The 21,111-nt window shown below is 43.9% G+C and overlaps 1 pseudogene; it reads right to left on the bottom strand.

Annotated features, from left to right (window-relative positions):
* Positions 1-1,208: 1,208 nt before the first annotated feature.
* Positions 1,209-19,583, bottom strand: LOC132766100 (zinc finger protein 436-like; annotated as a pseudogene).
* Between the last annotated feature and the right edge of the window lie 1,528 nt (positions 19,584-21,111).

The following is a 21,111-nucleotide window of genomic DNA, read 5'->3' on the forward strand; positions in this document are numbered from 1 at the left end:
GAATCCAAGCGGGGAGGGGAGAGCAGGCGCGCTCAGCACATGGCAGCATGGTGCGCATGTACAGGTGAGGGAGAGCATGCGAGGCTGGAGGGAGGCTCGTGCCAGTGAGTCCTTCAAGGCATGGGAGTTCTGTGTGGGAAGTTTGGCCAAATTCTATCGTTGGTGAGGTTCAGAATGCTCTTTGAGCATAGGTGAACTATAAATCCCAGCAACTATAACTCCCAAATGTCAAGGTCTATTTTCCCCAAACTATACCAATGTTCACATTTGGGCATATTGAGTATTCGTGCCAAGTTTGGTCCGGATCTATCATTGTTTGTGTCTACAATGCTCTCTGGATGTAGGTGAACTACAACTCGAAAACTCAAGGTCAATGCCCACTGAACCCTTCCAGTATTTTCCGTTAGTCATGGGAGTTCTGTGTGCCAAGTAAGATTCAATTCCATAATTGACAGAGTTCGATTGTAGGGTAACTATAAATCCCAGCAACTACAGCTCCCAAATGTCAAGGTCTATTTGCCCCAAACTCTACCAGTGTTCACATTTGGGCATATTGAGTATTTGTGCCAAGTTTGGTCCCAATCTATCATTGTTTGTGTCCACAATGCTCTCTGGATGTAGGTGAACTACAGCTCGAAAACACCAAACCCTTCCAGTATTTTCCATTGGTCATGGGAGTTCTGTGTGCCAAGTACGATTCATTTCCATTGTTGGAGGAGTTCAGAATGCTCTTTGATTGTAGAGTAACTATAAATCCCAGCAACTACAACTCCCAAACGACAAAACCAATCCCCCCCCCCCCCCCCAATTGCACCAGTATTCAAATGTGGGCATATTGGGTATTTGTGCCAAATGAAAATACATCCTGCATATCAAATATTTACATTACGATTCATAACAGTAGCAAAATTACAGTTATGAAGTAGCAACGAAAATAATTTTATGGTTGGGGGTCACCACAACATGAGGAAGCGTATTAAGAGGTTGCGGCATTTGGAGGTTGAGAAACACTGATTTATATGATCTTTTCCCTGTGTAAATATTTTGATGTGATTACAGACTATGTAAAGAAGAGAAGCCCCTTCCATATTCCTGTCATTCATGAGTGTTTTCCTTTCTGTAGGTTGATAAGAATGTAGATGTCCAATCTGATAGTAGTTTATTCCACATTCCATTAGGATTATTCCCTTTGTGTGTTCTTTTATGCGCATGTAGATTCTGTGGATAAGCGAAACTCTTCCCACATTCTAAGCATTCATATGGTTTTTCCCCGGTGTGGGTTCTTTGATGCGATTTTAGGTATCCACCTTGACTGAAGCTCTTTCCACATTCTGTGCATTTATACGGTTTCTCCCCTGTGTGGGTTCTACGATGCACGTGTAGCTGTCCACTTTGTCGGAAGTCCTTTCCGCATTCCACACATGTATATGGCTTCTCCTCTGTATGGATTCTACGATGCAGAGTAAGAACATATTTCCAATTGAATCTCTTCCCACATTCCAAGCATTCATACAATTTCTCGTTTCTGTGAGTTCTTTGATGTGAATCCAGATTTCCACTCTGATTGAAGCTCTTTCCGCATTCCATGCATTTGTATGGTTTCTCTCCTGTGTGGATCATTTGATGTTTCGCACACGCTCCACTATCACCAAACATCTTCCCACATTCCATGCACTTATGTAGCTTCTCCCCTGTGTGAACTCTTTGATGCGCATGTAGATGGCCACTCCTACTGAAGTTCTTTCCACATTCCATGCATTGGTGTGGCTTCTCCCCTGTGTGTATTCTCTCATGTAACCGTAAGTGCCCGGTTTGGCGAAAGGTCTTTCCACATTTCATGCACTCATATGGCTTTTCCCCTGTGTGCGTTCTCTGGTGTGAGCGTAGATGTCCGCTCTCGCTGAAGCTCTTTCCACACTCGATGCATCTGTATGGTTTCTGCCCTGTGTGAATTCTTCGATGTTTACTATACGTACCACTATCACTGAAGCTCCTTCCGCATTCGATGCATGTATACGGTTTCTCCCCAGTGTGTGTTCTTTGATGGGAATGTAGATGCTGTTGCCGGCTGAATTCTTTCCCACATTCCATGCATTTGTATGGTTTCTCCCCTGTGTGAATCATGAGGTGTTTGTTGTAAGATCCACTGTCACTAAAGCTCTTTCCACATTCCATACATTTAAACGGTTTCTCCCCTGTGTGGGTCCTTTGGTGTAGATTCAGATGTCCACGCTGACTGAAGCTCTTTCCACAGTCCATGCATTTGTATGGTTTCTCCCCTGTGTGGGTTCTTTGATGTAATTTTAGGTGTTCTTGGCGAATGAAATCCTTTCCACATTCCATGCAGTTGTATGGTCTGTGTCCTGTATGGAGCCTCATATGCAGGTTTAGTTGTGATTGAGATTTGCATATTCTCCCGCAGTGCAAGCACTTGATTTGATTTGATTCTAACGCCAGAGGTTCAGAAAGATTAACATTCGGAAATACTTCCTTCTCATTTTTCACTTGGATTCTACTTTGTGTCTTCATTCCCTTTCGCTTTCCAAACTCCTGTTTTTCCATAATAGGCTCTGTTATTTCCCATGATGCCACAGCTGTCTCCCTGTTGTTCACATTCTTCTGCTTATTATATCCTTGGAAAAAAAGAAGATTTTATTAAGAGTAAAGCACAGAATCCAAGGATTCAGTCAAGCATTAATCTCAAGTGAAGAGAGAGGGGAGCAGAAGACAGTTCCATCTTGTCTCCTGCCTATATCATCAGTTAGGAGCCCCCCCCCCCCCAATCTTGTTCCATCTTGTCTCCTGTGCTTTACTAATAATATAATATAATATAATATAATATAATATAATGTATATACATATAATATTTATAATATTATAATGTAATACAATACAATACAATAATAATACAATATTATAATTATATATTTTATATTGTATGTAATATTACTAATAATATTACAATATAATGGTATAGTACAATATAGTAATATATAATGCTTATATTGCACTATGCTAATAATATAATATATTGTATGTATATATATCTTGTAAGCCGCTCTGAACCCCTTCGGGGTGAGAAACAAGAGAAAAGAAAGAAAACAATTAAATAGAGATCTGTATTTTGGAAGGTGTGCTTGTGTGCCTGTGCCTTGCTCTGAGGCTGAGAGACTGTGGCTCTCAAGAAAAGGGTAGCTAAAGAAAAACAAAGGAAGAGGAGAAAGGTCTGAGGAAAGCATGGCCAGAAGGAAAAAGAAGGGAAGAGAAAGAGAAGTGGAAAGGAGATGAAAAGGAGGAGGGGAAGGAAGGAAGGAAGGGAGGAAGGAAGGAAGGAAAGAAGGGAGGGAGGAAGAAAGAAAGAAAGAAAGAAAGAAAGGGAGGAAGGATAGTAAAGAAGGAAAGAATGAATGAAGGAAAAAAGGATCAAAAGAAGGGAGGGAGGGAGGCAGAAAGAAAGAAAAGAAAGGGAAGGAGGGAGGAGAGGTGTATGACGGAAGAAAGAAAGAAAGAAAGAAAGAAAGGGAAGAAGGAGAGGAAGGAAAAAAGAGAGAAGGACAAGATGTGTGAGGGAAAGAGTGGAAGAAAAGGAAGAGCCAATATTGGGCATCTAGGTTAGTATTTTTATAAAAGCAGAGATAATCTTACCCAGAGAGGCCACGCTGATACAATTCTCCATTGTGACTTCTACACACAGAGCCCACAGGACACACCACTCCTTCTCGGTGAAATACACAGCCGACTCAAAGCATGCTGAAAGCATAGAGATGAAACGGGAAACATCACAAGTTGGTAGTTTTACAAGGCCCTTAGCCTTCTCTACCAAAGAGAGCAGGCATCTCACCAAACTACAACTCCTAAGATTCCATAGCTTAGAACTATGGAAGTTAATATTGTGTCAAGTTGCATTAATTCCACATTGAATTCCCATAACCTTCTTGTAGAAAATGAATCAGATCCTATGGTAAAAGAAATACCTTCGTAGCTGCAGGAGATATGCTCCCAACCAGACCACTAATTACCTGAAAGGGCACCTACAACCAAATACTATTCAATCACATGACTTTTAGTCCCAGCAAAAGGACCGGGACATCCATAGAGAGACCAAGGTGCTTGTTTATAAAACTATCATCCTCCCAACCCTGCTATACACCTGCGAAACATGGACTGCCTATAGATGTAATACGCAACTTCTGGAACGATTCCATCAGCATTGCCTCCGAAAAAATCCTGCAAATCTTTTGGGAATACAGGCAGACAAATGTCAGCATGCTGGAAGAAACAAAGACCACCAGTACCGAAGTGATGTTCCTATGCCATCAACTCCACCGGACCAGCCACATTGTCTGAATGCCAGATCACTGTTACTATACTCCCAACTCAAGAACGGGAAACATAATGTCAGTAAACAGGAAAAGAGATTGAAAGATGGGCTTAAAGTCAACCTTAAAAACTGTGGCATAGACACTGAGAACTGGGAAGTCCTGGCCCTTGAGTTCTCTACCTGGAGGTCACCTGTCACAGGTCACCAGTAGTGCTGCAGAATTCGAAGAGGCACGAATGGAGGGCAAAAGAGAGAAACATTCCAAGAGGAAGGTGCATCAAGCCAACCCTGACCAGGACTGCCTTTTGCCTGGAAACCATTGCCCTCACTTTTGGGATAGCATGCGGGTCAAGAATAGGGCTCCACAGCCACCTACAGACCCACCGCCAAGACACCATATCTGGAAGACCATCATCTTCGAGCTATGAGGGATTTCCTAAATAAGTAAGTATGTAAGCTGTTCAGCAGTGGAACTCTCTGCCCCAGAGTGTGGTGGAGGCTCCATCTTTGGAAGCTTTTAAACAGAGGCTGGATGGCCATCTGTCAGGGGTGATTTCAATGCAATATTCCTGCTTCTCGGCAGGGGGTTGGATTGGATGGCCCATGAGGTCTCTTCCAACTCTTTGATTCTATGATTCTATGTAAGTAAAAGGAAGTAAAGTAATCAAGTAAAGCGCTAACAGGAAGGATACAACAAATGAAATATTGCCAGTAAGTAGGTAATGAAGAGAGCTGAGCAATATTGGCAGTTGTGTGTTGTAGGAATGGGTCATATGGGTTGAATGAAGGAAGATTAAGACACCTTCTACACTGCTAGATTATCTGATTTGAACTGGATTATTGTAGTCTATGCTACTATCTAATCCAGTTCAAAGCAGACAATGTGGACTTTATATGGCAGTGTAGAAGGGGCCTAAGATGGAGAGAGCCAGGAATTCGGGAGTGAGGTTTAAGAGTCTGCATCAGCTAAGAGAATTAAGAAATAAGACCCCAAATTAGTAAAAACATCAGCTCTGGCCTCGCCTTACTCAACGGTTGAGTATGCCTGCCCTATTTGGCACAAGTCTGCTCACACAAAGCAGGTGAACATAGCACTGAACGAAACATGCAGAATAATCACAGGATGTCTTAGACCTACACCTGTTGATAAACTCTACAAGTTAGCTGGCATTGCCCCTCCGGTGTCTGACAAGAAGTTGCTGCCAACTGTGGGAGAAATAAGGTTGAACACTGTGAAAACCACTCACTGCATGGCTATCAGCCTCTTCCCAGTAGACTCAGACCAAGGAAAAGCTTTATGACAACGATCACTCCTCGTAAGGTTCCCCCAGCCACAGCAAGGTTATCTCTCTGGGCAGATAAACAAGGAAATCCCAACTGGATGCCCCCCACCCGCTCCATTTTATTAGTTTTGGCCCATCTCTCTAAACAATCTTTACAGATTAGAGAGATGATTGGCCAAAACGGCTCAGAAATTCCAACTTGTCCAACGAGCAGCGGCCAGGATGTTAACTGGTGCTCCTTACAGAGAGAGGTCAACCCTCCTGTTCAAGGAGCTCCACTGGCTGCCGTTTATCTTCTGAGCCCAATTTAAGGTGCAGGTGCTTACCTACAAAGCCCTGAACGGTTTGGGACCAGCCTACCTGCGTGACCGCATCTCCGTCTACGAACCCATGCGCTCACTACGCTCATCTGGAGAGGCCCTGCTAGTGATCCTGCCTGCGTCGCAAGCACGTTTGGTGGGGACTCGAGACAGGGCCTTCTCCATGGTGGCCCCCCGTCTCTGGAATACTCTCCCCAAAGATCTGAGACAGGCCCCCACATTGGCAGTCTTCAGGAAGAACTTGGAGACCTGGCTGTTCCAATGTGCCTTCCCCGACTAGGAAATCCCCAATACCAAATCCCAGAAGTACTTTATTAGAATTAAGATTGCCGCACACTGCACTCGTCCTATAACCCTTACATATCACCTGTCACATCAGCACTTTTTAATCCTGTACCCTTTACTCTGGCCCGGCCTAGTTTTATTGTGTTTGATGTATTGTTTACTGCTTGTGGTTTTGTTGTTTTAATACTGCTTTAATTGTTTTAATATGCTTTAGGTGTACTGTTATATTGTGTACTGAGGCCTTGGCCTTAAGTCGCATCGAGTCCTTCGGGAGATGCTAGCGGGGTACAAATAAATTTTAATAATAATAATAATAATAAAAACTAAAAAAAAATGAAGTTTGACAGGGACAAATGCAAGATACCCAACTTAGGCAGAATAAATAAAATGCAAATTTATTTATTTATTTCAAGTATTTTTACCCCGCCCTTCTCAACTTCCTGGAGGGGACTCAGGGCGGCTTCCAGCCAGCAACGATTCAATGCTTCCATGTATACATAGTAAAATACAAAACAGAAACAATAATTATATATAGTTAAAAACATTAAGTCAATACAATTAAAATCTACTACAATATACCAGTCTGGTGGCTGTTATCTAGCAGAATTCTGTAGTCGGAGGCTCATCAAGCTTGCCCATAGTCCATTACCATAGCAATTGTCATCATAGTCACAGTCCGTATAGTTACCCAAAGGCCTGGTCCCACATCCACATTTTGAACTTCTTTTTAAAGGTGAGGAGGGATGAAGACAGCCTAATTTCCCCGGGGAGTGAATTCCACAGGCAGGGGGCCACCACCGAGAAGGCCCTGTCCCTCGTCCCTGCCAAGCACGTTTATGATAGAGATGGGGCCGAGAAAAGGGCCTCCCCAAAGGATCTTAAGCTCCTAGGTGGGACATAGAAGGAGATACATTCGGATACAGAATGGGAGACGATGCCTGGCTCGACAGCAGGAGGTGTGGAAAAGATCTTGGAGTCCTCGTGGGGAGGAAGGTGAACATGAGCCAGGAATGTCATGCGGTGGCAAAAAAAGCCAAAGAGATTTTATTTATTTTTTAATTTTAAAAATTAACTAGGTATGTTTAATTACACACAGCAGCCTTCACACACAACGGCCTTCAACCAGGAGCTTCTCTCACACTGAGGCCTTTCTCCCACTGAGAGTGTGAGAGGGCCTCAGTGGGAGAAAGGCCTCAGTGGGAGAGAAGCCCCAGGTTGAAGGCCATTGTGTGTGAAGGCTGCTGTGTGTAAAAAGTTACATCTTTACATGTGAAAAGATTTCTCAAATCACTAGTTAATTCCCCTTGCTTGCTCCTTTGTCCTTCTCTCTCAAAGGAATCTCAAGAAGACTATATACCCCTCATTTTCAGGAACTAGGAGTTATGAGTGGGGGGTCTTCTGCTGCCATGCACGTCCCAACATTCCCTGTCCCTCTAGGAAAAAGAAATGTTCTCCTATCCCTATATCACTTCATCATCCCTTTTTCTTTCCTCATCCATTTATCAGTATCCTAGCAACCTGGCAGTGTCATGTAAATATTCAAAAACATTTAACTCACTCCCTAAAGACATCAGACAGGCTCCAACTCTGGCAGTCTTCAGGAGGAGCTTGAAGACATGGCTGTTCCAGTGTGCCTTCCCGGAATAATGATCCCATAGCACTTTGTCCTCCAGAGCACTTTACATTTCTTTAGGTCTGCCCGTATGCCCTTCTACAAACACCAGTATCACCTTTCGTCCATGTCCCAGCATTATTTCCAATTTTAACTCTACATTTGGCCTTCCCACTGTTTTTAATTGTGTGTTGTTTTTTGATAATGTTGTGTATTTTATTGTTTATGTTTTTCAATTGCTTGTATTGTTGTATTGTCGCGTTTGGGCTCGGCCTCATGTAAGCTGCACCGAGTCCCTTGGGGAGATGGTAGCGGGGTACAAATAGTGTTACTATTATTATTATTATTATTATTATTATTATTATTATTATTATTATTATTAACCTACTGAGGCACTCAATTCATGTAATGTTACATGTAATGCCGCCCTGAGTCGCCTTCGGGCTGATATGGGTGGAATAGAAATAATGTAAATAAATAAATAAATATTGGTATCCCTTTTTATTTTGAAATTGACCAGTAGCGGCTGCATTTCCCATCCTCGGCTTATACTCGAGTCAATATGTTTTCATAGAATCATAGAATCAAAGAGTTGGAAGAGACCTCATGGGCCATCCAGTCCAACCCCCTGCCAAGAAGCAGGAATATTGCATTCAAATCACCCCTGACAGATGGCCATCCAGCCTCTGCTTAAAAGCTTCCAAAGAAGGAGCCTCCACCACACTCTGGGGCAGAGAGTTCCACTGCTGAACGGCTCTCACAGTCAGGAAGTTCTTCCTAATGTTCAGATGGAATCTCCTCTCTTGTAGTTTGAAGCCATTGTTCCGCGTCCTAGTCTCCAGGGAAGCAGAAAACAAGCTTGCTCCCTCTTCCCTGTGGCTTCCTCTCACATATTTATACATGGCTATCATATCTCCTCTCAGCCTTCTCTTCTTCAGGCTAAACATGCCCAGTTCCCTAAGCCGCTCCTCATAGGGCTTGTTCTCCAGACCCTTGATCATTTTAGTCGCCCTCCTCTGGACACATTCCAGCTTTTCCCAGGTTTTTTTTTTGTGGTAAAATTGGTTGCCTCGCCTTATATTTGGGTTGGCTCAAGAATACACTTATTGCGGGGGTTCTGTTCCAGGTCCACCCACGATAAGTGAAAATCTGCAAAGTAGGGATGCCACATTAATTTTAATATTTATATATTATTTTATATATTTTATATATTATTTTCATACCCACGCTTCCTTATCCACTTTTTGGCAATAACGGGAGGGGGGAAAGTGCCACATTTATTCACTTTCCCTTGGGAATATATTCTGCCTTTTAAAAAAGCTGCCTTTTTAAGAAGCTTCATGGAGAGATGGAGGGGGATGCTTGCTCAATTCTCTTCTTGCAAACCCAGCCAAAGACTCTATGTTAGTGTGTCTCATATGGATCTGAGCCCCCGGTGGCGCAGTGGGTTAAACCCTTGTGCCGGCGGGAATGAAGACCGACAGGTCGCAGGTTCGAATCCGGGGAGAGCCTGGATGAGCTCCCTCTCTCAGCTCCAGCTCCCCATGTGGGGACATGAGAGAAGCCTTCCACAAGGATAGTAAAACATCAAAACATCCAGTCATCCCCTGGGCAACATCCTTGTAGACAGCCAATTATCTCACACCAGAAGCAACTTGCAGTTTCTCAAGTTGCTCCTGACATTATATATACACACACACACATGGATCTGAGAATGATTGTATGATATCTGACTATTGCTTTTTTGCTTGTCAGAAGCAGAAACTACATCCTCTGCCCCTCTTCTATTCCTCTTCTATTCACTCCCTCTTTTAAAAAATTCCCTGCCATTAGTGGCTTCGTTGGCACCTCATAATATTCCCGTAATTCTATACATGATTTAGGAAAACTTCCCATTTCTTGATTGGTCCAGAGCCTCTAGTCAGCAAGGCTAATTTTTCCCTTTGAAACCTCTTCCTGTTAGAAATATCAAAAATTAACTAGTTATTTTTTTATTACAAAAGCGTGAGTCAAGCACTGAAAGAGTGAGTAGGCCAAAGCCTGTTAGAGTCAGTGGGCCAAAGCTGGTGTCGTCCTGAGGAGAGTGAGTAGGCCGAAGCCTGTTAGAGTCAGTGGGCCAAAGCTAGTGTCGTCCTGAGGAGAGTGAGTAGGCCGAAGCCTGTTAGAGTCAGTGGGCCAAAGCTGGTGTCGTCCTGAGGAGAGTGAGTAGGCCGAAGCCTGTTAGAGTCAGTGGGCCAAAGCTAGTGTCGTCCTGAGGAGAGTGAGTAGGCCGAAGCCTGTTAGAGTCAGTGGGCCAAAGCTGGTGTCGTCCTGAGGAGAGTGAGTAGGCCGAAGCCTGTTAGAGTCAGTGGGCCAAAGCTGGTGTCGTCCTGAGGAGAGTGAGTAGGCCGAAGCCTGTTAGAGTCAGTGGGCCAAAGCTAGTGTCGTCCTGAGGAGAGTGAGTAGGCCGAAGCCTGTTAGAGTCAGTGGGCCAAAGCTAGTGTCGTCCTGAGGAGAGTGAGTAGGCCGAAGCCTGTTAGAGTCAGTGGGCCAAAGCTAGTGTCGTCCTGATGAGAGTGAGTAGGCCGAAGCCTGTTAGAGTCAGTGGGCCAAAGCTAGTGTCGTCCTGAGGAGAGTGAGTAGGCCAAAGCCTGTTAGAGTCAGTGGGCCAAAGCTAGTGTCGTCCTGATGAGAGTGAGTAGGCCAAAGCCTGTTAGAGTCAGTGGGCCAAAGCTAGTGTCGTCCTGAGGAGAGTGAGTAGGCCGAAGCCTGTTAGAGTCAGTGGGCCAAAGCTAGTGTCGTCCTGATGAGAGTGAGTAGGCCAAAGCCTGTTAGAGTCAGTGGGCCAAAGCTAGTGTCGTCCTGATGAGAGTGAGTAGGCCAAAGCCTGTTAGAGTCAGTGGGCCAAAGCTAGTGTCGTCCTGATGAGGGTGAGTAGGCCAAAGCCTGTTAAGAGTCACTGGGCCAAAGCTAGTGTCATCCTGAGGAGTGCAATTAGGCCGAAGCCTGTTAGAGTTAGTGGACCAAAGCTGTGGGGATTTGTAAAGTGACGCCATGATGTAATGGGTTGACTAGAAAGATATGTGTCAACAGCTGATTGGCTGGGCATGCCAGGAACCAGAGTTCTGATTAGCTGATGTCTTTGGCTTGCTGCTGAGACAAACTGTTTTAACTGCCATTTTCACTTTGGAAAGTGACGGGAGCGCTGACTGGAAACAGCCAGGAAGAAAATGGTTGCCAGCTCTCTGAAGCCTGATCATTTCTAAGGCATGAAACATATTTTAAAGACTTTTTAAAAGGACTGCTTATTCCCTCTGTTCTCTGTGTGAATTCAGAGAGACTGATGTATATATTGTTGCCCTGTTTGACCTTTTGAACTGAAGTAAAGTTACTATTAATTGTTACAAAAGCACGAGTGATACTTTATTATACTGGTATATCCTGATACAGAAACTGTGGTAATGCTTCTGTTTATTTACATTTACTAGCCCTCACAAAAACTAGTGTCGTCCTGAGAAGATTGAATAGGCCAAAGCCTGTTGGAGTTAGTGGGCCAAAGCTAGTCCTGAGGAGAGTGAGTAGACCGAAGCCTGTTAGTCAGTGGGCCAAAGCTAGTGTCATCCTGAAGAGAGTGAGTAGGCCGAAGCCTGTGAGAGTCAGTGGGCCAAAGTTAGTGTTGTCCTGAGGAGAGTGAGTAGGCTGAAGCCTGTTAGAGTTAGTGGGCCAACACTAGTGTCATCCTGAGGAGTATGAGTAGGCCGAAGCCTGTTAGAGTCAGTGGGCCAAAGCTAGTGCCGTCCTGAGGAGAGTGAGTAGGCTGAAGCCCGTTAGAATTAGTGGACCAAAGATGGTGTTGTCCTGAGAAGTGTGAGCAGGCCGAAGCCTGTTAGAATTAGTGAGCCAAAGCTAATGTCCTGAGGAATGTGAGTAGGCCGAAGCCTGTTAGAGTTAGTGGGCCAACACTAGCGTCATCAGGAGGAGTATGAGTAGGCCCAAGCCCAAGTCAGTGGGCCAAAGATGGTGTTGTCCTGAGGAATGTGAGTAGGCCGAAGCCTGTTAGAGTTAGTGGGCCAAAACTAGTGTCGTCCTGAGGAGAATGAGTAAGCCAAAGCCTGTTAGCCTCAGTGGGCCAAAGTTAGTGTAGTCCTGAGGAGAGTGAGTAGGCCGAAGCTTATTAGAGTCAGTGGGCCAAAGCTAGTGTTGTCCTGAAGAGTGTGAATAGGCCAAAGCCTGTTAGTGGGACAAAGCTAGTGTTCTCCTGAGGAGTGTGAGGTAAACCTCTGTCTATGAGAAAGCCGAGTATGAGAAAGCCCTGGTGTGAGAAAATTCGGTGAGAGAAGCTCCAGGTTGAAGGCCTTGTGTGTAAATCCTCAAGTGTGAAGCTCGTGTATAAAGGCTGCTGTGTATAAAAAGCTACTGTTTGAAGCTGCTGTGTAAGTTCAGTCTGAGAGAAACCTCTGTGAGAACGAAGCTAGATGCTCTTTATCTGCATGAGGAAGAAGCACAGCATGGAAGTAAAGAAGGAAGTATAAAGGATTTTGTTTGTGTTGTGGAAATTTTATTATTGTAAATAGTGCTACAAAAAAAAGCCTCCTATGGAAGAGATAATGTTGGTCTGTGTATTTTTGTGTTTTGTTTTGTTTTTTTTGTCACTCTGGGCTACTGGTGCTGGGTCACACTGCCACTAATAAGTTACTCTGCTGTACATTTATGGGGAGGGTCTTTTGTTATTAAGCCCACTCACCCAACACTTGCTACAAATATCTCGGCTCTATGGTTTGCCAATCCTAGAGGGAAATGGACAAGCTGGAACATGTCCTGAAGAGGAGGACGACTAAAATGATCAAGGACCTGGAAATAATTGACCCTATGAGAAACAGCTTAAAGAGCTTGGGATGTTTAGCCTGCAAAAGAGAAGGCTGAGAAGGGACACAATCGCCACATTTAAATATTTGAAGATCTATCATAGGGAAGAAGGAGTAGACTTGTTTTTTGTTTTTTTTGTTTTTTTTTTTGGAGCAATGGGTTGAAATGAGAGGAAAGGAGATTCCACTTGAACATTAGGAAGAATTTTCTGACTGAAAGAGCTGTTCAACAGTGGAACTCTCTGCTTCAGAGTGCGATGGAGGCTCCTTCTTTGGAAGCTTTTAAACAGAGCCTGGATGGCCATCTGACAGAAGTGCTTTGATGGTCCTTAGTTGGCCCACTACGTTGAAAGCCAAGAGAATTGGAAGGTGGGTTACTGGAGCCCTGTCTAAAGAAACTACAGGGAGAAATGCCAACAATTTCCTTACACAGAGAAAGTGCATGCCTTACTATACACACCTGGCTTCTACAATGAGAAAAGTGTTGATCAGGTAGCCTTGGGACTGTTGTTCAATTTAAAAGAATTTTTTTTTTGCAGACTTCACAAAAGAAAGAGAAGAATTTGCAACTTACTTTGTCTCCTCGATATCTGCTTGCAGCCTTGAATGTCAGGAATTCAGGAGTGGGGATCTGGCAGATCTTTCCCTTCCGCTCCAAAGATCAGAGGTTCCGGATTAGTCCTTTGATGTCATAGCAGAGTCTGGAGATTGGGTAAACATATCCCAAATGTTTTATTTATATACCTAAAATTCAAATAACAAATTTTGTTATTTTTGAGTTGTTTTATAAGTAAACCTCATTGTTTTTTATTTTATAGTCTACTAGCCTTCCCCTGCCACGCGTTGCTGTGGCCCAGTCTGTGTATATGTATTTTATGTGTGTACGTGTGTGTGTGTGTGTATGTGTGTGTGTGTGTGTGTGTGTGTGTGTGTGTGTATATATATATATATATATATATATATATATACGCTTGTATGTGTGTGGTTTTGCACATGCATTGTAATGTATTTCTTTTGTTTTTGGGCTTTTTAAGTCCCTTCCGCTGTGTTTTTCAGTGTTTTTATGTGTGATGGTCACTTGTTGGTCTATTATTGGTGTAGTGTCCAAATTTGGTGTCAGTTCGTCCAGTGGTTTTTGAGTTCTGTTAATCCCACAAACAAACATTACATTTTTATTTATATAGATCAGGGTTCCTCAAACTAAGGCCTGGGGGCCAGATACGGCCCTCCGAGGTGATTTACCCGGCCCTTGCTCAGGGTCAACCTAAGTCTGAAACGACTTGAAAGCACACAACAACCACAACAATCCCATCTCATCAGCCAAAAGCAAGTCCACCCTTCCCATTGAAATACTAATAAGTTTATATTTGTTAAAATTGTTCTTCATTTTAATTATTGTATTGCATTTAAGTGTTTTTTGCACTACAAGATATGATATGTGCAGTGTGGATAGGAATTCATTCATTTTTTTTTTCAAATTATAATCCGGCCCTCCAGAAGTTTGGGGGACAGTGACCTGGCCCTCGGTTTAAAAAGTTTGTGGACCCCTGATATAGATTATTTCATTGGATCCCCCGGAAGTGCAGCAGGTTCAACCACTGAGCTTCTGAACTTGCTGACCAAAGGGTCGGCAGTTCAAATCTGGAAAGTGGGATGAGTTCCCGCTGTTAGCCCCAGGTTCTGCCAACCTAGCAGTTTGAAAACATTCAAATGTGAGTAGATCATAGGTACCACTTCTGTGGGAAGATAATGGTGCTCCATGCAGTCATGCTGGCCACATGACCTTGGAGGCATCTATGGACAACGCTGGCTCTTTGGCTTAGAAATAAAGATGAGCACCACCCCACAGAGTCGGACACGATTAGACTTAACGTCAAGGGGAAACCTTTACCTTTTAGGGGGCTCCGACTGCCCTTTCCTGCAAAGGGAGGGGACTTTGGCCTTTCTCCTCATTTGGGTTTCATTTTTATCTATATAAGTATGTAGAGCACCACCCCGCAGAGTCGGACACGACTAGACTTAATGTCAAGGGGAAACCTTTACTTTTTAAGGGACTCTGCCCTTTACTGCAAAGGAAGGGGACTTTGGCCTTTCTCCTAATTTGAGTTTCATCTTTATCTATATAAGTATGTAGACCAGTTTGCCCGTTGGTACCACCAAGGCTCCTACAAGATTAATGGATCTGGACCAAGCTTGGCACACATACCCTTCATTATCTAGAGCTGGGGTCCTCAAACTAAGGGCCGAGGGGGCCCTCCAAGGTCATTTACCTGGCCTTTGCTCAGGGACAACCTAAGTCTGAAACGACTTGAAAGCACACAACAACAATCCTATGTCATCAGCCAAAAGCAGGTCCACACTTCCCATCGAAACACTAATAAATTTATATTTGTTAAAATTGTTCTCCATTTTAATTATTGTATTGTTTTCAAGTGTTTTTTGCACTACAAATAAGATATGCGCAGTGTACATAGGAATTCATTCTTCTTTTTTTTCAAATTATAATCCAGCCCTCCAACAGTTTCAGGGACTGTGACCTGGCCTTCTGTTTAAAACGTTTGAGGACCCCTGATCTATAGTTTGATGATAAGCTACAGATATCAGATTTTTAGAACCCTGACATTATTATTATTATTATTATTATTATTATTATTATTATTATTATCTTTATTTATACCCCGCAAAATCTCCCAAAAGGACTCAATGCGGCTTGCAAAGGCCATGGCCGCCATCAACAACATACAAATATAACAGTAAAACGCATAAGCAAATAATAATACATCAAGCAAAAACAATAAAACACCAAAAACAATGACACCATGACACATTTAAAACCTAAAGGACAAAATTTTTAAAAAGCTTCCTCTTTATAGACATCCAGAATGGAATCCTACAGGACAAATCTAGGAGATGTTGTAGGTTTTTTGGGCTATATGGCCATGTTCTAGAAGCAATCTCTCCTGGCGTTTTGCCTGCATCTATGGCAGGCATCCTCAGAGGTTGGGAAGTCAGACCTCACAACCTCTGAGGATGCCTACCATAGATGCAGGCGAAACATCAGGAGAGAATGCTTCCAGAACATGGCCATATAGCCCAAAAAACCTACAACAACCCAGTGATTCCAGCCATGGAAGCCTTCGACAATACAAATCTAGGAGACTCACTTATTTCTTCACAGTGGCATTTCTGCCTTTTTGAAGGGTCATAATATTAGTCCAGACATGGGCAAACTTGAGCCTTCCCTATAGTTCCCTACAAACTTCAGCCCTCGCTCCCTGTTTTGGAATCCAACTCCCAAAATTCCTTACAGCCAGTAAGCTGATAGGAATTGTGGGAGTTGAAGACCAAAAAACCTGGAGGGCTCAAGTTTGCCCATGCCTGGATGAGCCTGTCGTGACCTTGGGCCAGTTGGTCTCCCTCTTGTGCTTACCTGAGAAGAGGGTTGTTGTGAAGGGATCAGGGGCATCTGTGCCGATCAGAACTTCTTCCTAGAATTGAAAAAAAATGCATTAAAATTAGTTAGATTGCTTTTTCTTGTGTGTTTAGTTCCAACAAACTAGTTTTGAAATCTTTGTCACTCTAGCTATGGTTGAGATAGGCTTTCTGTCCTACTGGCTTGTTTAGGACCATCCCATTGATTTCCAGGAGTCTTTTAAAAAATATGAAACCCAAATATAACAAAGCTCTTCTTATGCTGCTCTAGAGACCAAGATACAGAGCAATGGATTCAAATTGCTGGGAAACAGATTCCTGGCAATGGAAAATTGTTTGCCAGTTTTCTGTTGTAAACTGCCCTGAGTCGTCTAAGGGAGATAGGGCGGTATAGAAATTAAGTTTATTGAGCCGTCCAGCAGTGGAACTCTCTGCCCTGGAGTGTGGTGGAGGCTCCTTCTTTGGAAGGTTTTAAACAGAGGCTGGATGGCCATCTGTCAGGGATGATTTGAATGCAATATTCCTGCTTCTTGGCAGGGGGTTGGACTGGATGGCCCATGAGGTCTCTTCCAACTCTTTGATTCTATGATTCTATAATGATGATGATGATTATTATTATTCCACTTAAACATTAGGAAGAACCTCTTGATAGAAAGAGCTGTTCAGCAGTGGCAGACCTCGAGTAAGTGATTTTAATTACTGTTTTATATTATGTTTTAATTAGATGGTTTTAATGTTTTTGTTTTTTCACTGATGTATGTATGTATACATGCGAGAGCCCCCAGTGGCACAGTGGGTTAAACCGCTGAGCTGCTGAACTTGTTGACCAAAAGGTCGCAGGTTCGAATTTGGGGAGCAGGGTGAGCTCCTGCTGTTAGCCCCAGCGTCTGCCAACCTAGCAGTTCAAAAACATGCAAATGTGAATAAATCAATAAGTACCGGCAGGAAGGTAAAGGCGCTCCATGCAGTCATGCCGGCCACATTACCTTGGAGGTGTCTACGGACAATGCTGGCTCTTCGGTTTAGAAATGGAGATGAGCACCAACCCCAGAAATGGAGAATAGCACCCCCCCCCCCCTGAGCTGGACACGAGTGGACATAATGTCAGGGGAAAACGTTTACCCTATGTATGCATGTGACATTGAATTGTTGCCTTTGTAAGGCTGCCTTGAGTCCCCTTTGGGGTTGAGAAATGTAGGATGCAAGTATGGTAAATAAATAAGTAAGTAAGTAAGTAAGTAAGTAAACAAGATGCTTCTGCCTGGGAGTATGGCAGAGTCTCCTTTGCTGGAGGTTTTCTAAACAGTTTCTATGAAAGCTGAAACAGAAAAAGGTATATGAGGAGAATGTGGTGGTGGGGGGACAGGGGTGATGATGGTGGTGTTGATGATGATATCATTTATTTATTTACGACATTTATATGCCACCCTTCTCACCTCAAAGGGGACTCAGAGCAGCTTATATTATATTATATTACAATATATATATATATATATATATATATATATATATACACACATACACACACACACACACACAAAATATTATATTATAACAACAACAATAACAATACTGTTCCGTTATCCCCACAGAGGCCAAAAGGAGGCACAACAAAGGATATTCCATTTTACAAAGGGGGGAGGGTAGAAGGAGGAAAACCAATTTCCCCCATTTTCGCTGGTTATTCTCCTTCTCCACTTCTTCATTTCATAGGCAAGAGTTGTTTCCATGATGGAGACATGGGTGGGAGGACTATTGGGAACACAAGCTCTGAAGCTGCAAGGCCATTAGATGCTAATCAAGGTTACCAATGAAAATGAACAATCAGTAATCAATATTTAAAAACTCTAAAATCGGGACAGTAAATAAAGAACAACACCCAGAAAACAGGGGAATTCCAGACAGGAAACCACCAGGGCCAGCTAATACCTCCCAACAAATGATTCTCCCCAGGCAGGAAGCAGCAAGGCTTTGAAGCTGCAAGGCTATTTTAGAGTTTAAAAACTCTAAAATCAGGACAGTAAATAAAGAACAACACCCAGAAAACAGGGGAATTCCAGACAGGAAACCATCAGGGCAAGCTAACACCTCCCAACAAAGGATTCTCCCAGGCAGGAAGCAGCAAGGCTTTGAAGCTGCAAGGCCATTCAATGCTAATCAAGCTGGCCAATGAAAATGAACAAAATCTGGCTACTAGTATTTAAAAACTCTAAAATCATCCAATAAAGAACAGGAGAATTCCAGACAGGAAACCATCAGGGCAAGTTAACACCTCCAAACAAAGGATTCCCCCAGGCAGGAAGTAGTCAGGCTTTGAAGCTGCAAGGCTATTCAATGCTAATCAAGCTGCCCAATGAAAATGAACAAAATCTGGCTGCCAGTATTTAAAAACTCTAAAATCAGGACAGCAAATAAAGAACAACACCCAGAAAACAGGAGAATTCCAGACAGGAAACCATCAGGGCCAGCTAACACTTCCCAACAAAGGGGTGTCAGGGTTTATTTGAATGCAATATTCCTGCTTCTTGGCAGGGGGTTGGACTGGATGGCCCATGAGGTCTCTTCCAACTCTGATAATATGAATCTATGATTCTCTCCAGACAGGAAGCAGCCAGGCTTTGAAGCTGCAAGGCCATTCAATGCTAATCAAGCTGGCCAATGGCAACATTCACACTTGCCTCAAACAGACAAAGATTTCTTTCTCCCACGCTGGACATCATCCCACAGTTACATAAACCCTACTTGCCTGGTTTCCAACAGACCTCACAACCTCTGAGGATGCCTGCCGTAGATGTGGGCGAAACGTCAGGAGAGAATGCTTCTGGAGCATGGCCAGACAGCCTGGAAAACTCACAGTGATAATACAATAGACCAGGCGTGGTTAAATTTGGGTCCTCTGGGTAGTTTGGACTTCCACAATTCCTAACAGCCTACCGGCTGTTAGGAATTGTGGGAGTTGGAGTCCAAAACACCCGGAGGGCCCAAGTTTAACCATGCCAAAAATAGACAATTTTGAATTTAGATCTCTGAACACACCCCCAAAGGAGACAACATATTTTTCATAGAATCCTAGAGTTGGAAGAAATCCCAATGGCCCCATCCTGCCAACAGAGGGCCGCCCAGCCTCACCTTTGCCCAGGTGTTGTTGTTTACAGTCTGGGAGTTCTTCCTAATGATTGGCAGCCTCTCTCTTCCTGCAGTTTGAATCCCCTTCTCCATTGAGAATGTGGGCAAACGGGGGGGGGGGGTGTCTTTCATTGCCCTCTATGCAAAGCCTGGGAGAAAGGGGGCTGCCTTTACCCCCCCCTCCCAAGACACCCCCTCCTCATCCCTTTGGGGCACCTTTCACCTCTTTCAGGAGCAAATCAGGGAAGGGTCTGTCGGAAGAAAGAAGGAGAGAAGAAAGGAGAGCCTCCTCTTGTCCTCCCAGAAGCAGCGAGCCTTGCTTCCTAGATAGGCAGAGGAGAAGGAGACAGCCTCATCTGCATTGTTAAGACAAAGGAGGGGGAATCCTCCTGGTTAATTATTTTGAAGGGAGTGGGAGAAGGAAGGGGGGGGGGTTGGAAGGATAACAAAATTGCTTCCAAAGAGAGGATTTGGGGGGAGGAGTCTTCTGGAGGTAGAAGCAAAAAAGCCCCCTTCTTCTCTCCCCCCCCCAGCTGCATTGAGTAGAGTTTGAGGGTACCCCAAAGGCCATCTAGTCCCACCCCCATTTCTGCCCTGCAGGAATCCAGAGCCCAAAGACTTGCCTGTTCAGAGTGCAGAAATGGAGAGTACGACACTCTCTGATCAGCTCTTTCTTACAGCCAAGACATTTTCCCCATGTTTAATAATAATAATAATAATAATAATGTATTGTCGAAGGCTTTCATGGCTGGAATCACTCAGTTCTTGTGGGTTTTTTCGGGCTATATGGCCATGAGAAATGCCTCTAGAACATGGCCATAGGAGAAATGCCCCTAGAACATGGCCATATAGCCCGAAAAAACCCACAAGAACTGAATAATAATAATAATTTATTTATTTATTTATTACTTCGCTTATATACCGCAATTCTCAGCCTAATGGCGACTCATTGCGGTGTACAACATGGAAAAACAGGTGCAAAAATACAACATACAAAAAATAATACCCAGTACATCATTATCAAAACATCTCATCAAAAACATCAATATAACTACAAGCCATTCCGAGTCGTCTCATCGTCAAGTTCACAATCCAATATCATTTCCGTTGTTCCATTCCTATGGTCGAGTTACCCGTCATTGCACTACTATTCAAATGCCTTCTCAAACAACCAGGTTTTTAACTTCCTGTGGAATATCAACAGGGAGGGGGCTAGCCTGATGTCTACGGGAAGGGTGTTCCACAGCCGAGGAGCCACCACCGATAATAATAATAATCTGCCTTGGTCCTTTCACTATTGGCTGCTACTTCCCGGCAGACGTCAGGTGGTGCAATACCGGCCAAGCACTGGAGAAATTACACTGCTTAGCCGGTATTGCACCACCTGACATCCGCTGGGAAGTAGCAGCCAATAGTGAAAGGACCAAGGCAGAGACATCTCCAGCTCATCCCCTGTTTGGGTATCAGCCAGCACGTCAACGACTTAAATCTAGAAATAGTTTTCTAAGATCTACAGAGACACTGGCTGGAACACCTCAGCAAGCGAGAGTCCAAAAGTGGCAGGCCCAAACCCAGCACCTCAACCAATGGCTGATACCAAATGAGAGACTCCCTCCTGGGCACACAGAGGACTGGGTAACCTGGAAGGCGCTGAACAGACTGCGCTCTGGCACCACGAGATGCAGAGCCAACCTTCAGAAATGGGGCTACAATGTGGAATCCTCGACATGCGAGTGTGGAGAGGAGCAAACCACTGACCAACTGCTGCAATGCAACCTGAGCCCTGCCATATGCACAAGGGAGGACCTTCTTGCAGCGACACCAGAAGCACTCCAAGTGGCCAGATACTGGTCAAAGGACATTTAACCAACTACCAAACTCACACGTT

The sequence above is a fragment of the Anolis sagrei genome, chromosome 2 (genome assembly GCF_037176765.1).
Source record: "Anolis sagrei isolate rAnoSag1 chromosome 2, rAnoSag1.mat, whole genome shotgun sequence".
Lineage (NCBI taxonomy): Eukaryota > Metazoa > Chordata > Lepidosauria > Squamata > Dactyloidae > Anolis > Anolis sagrei.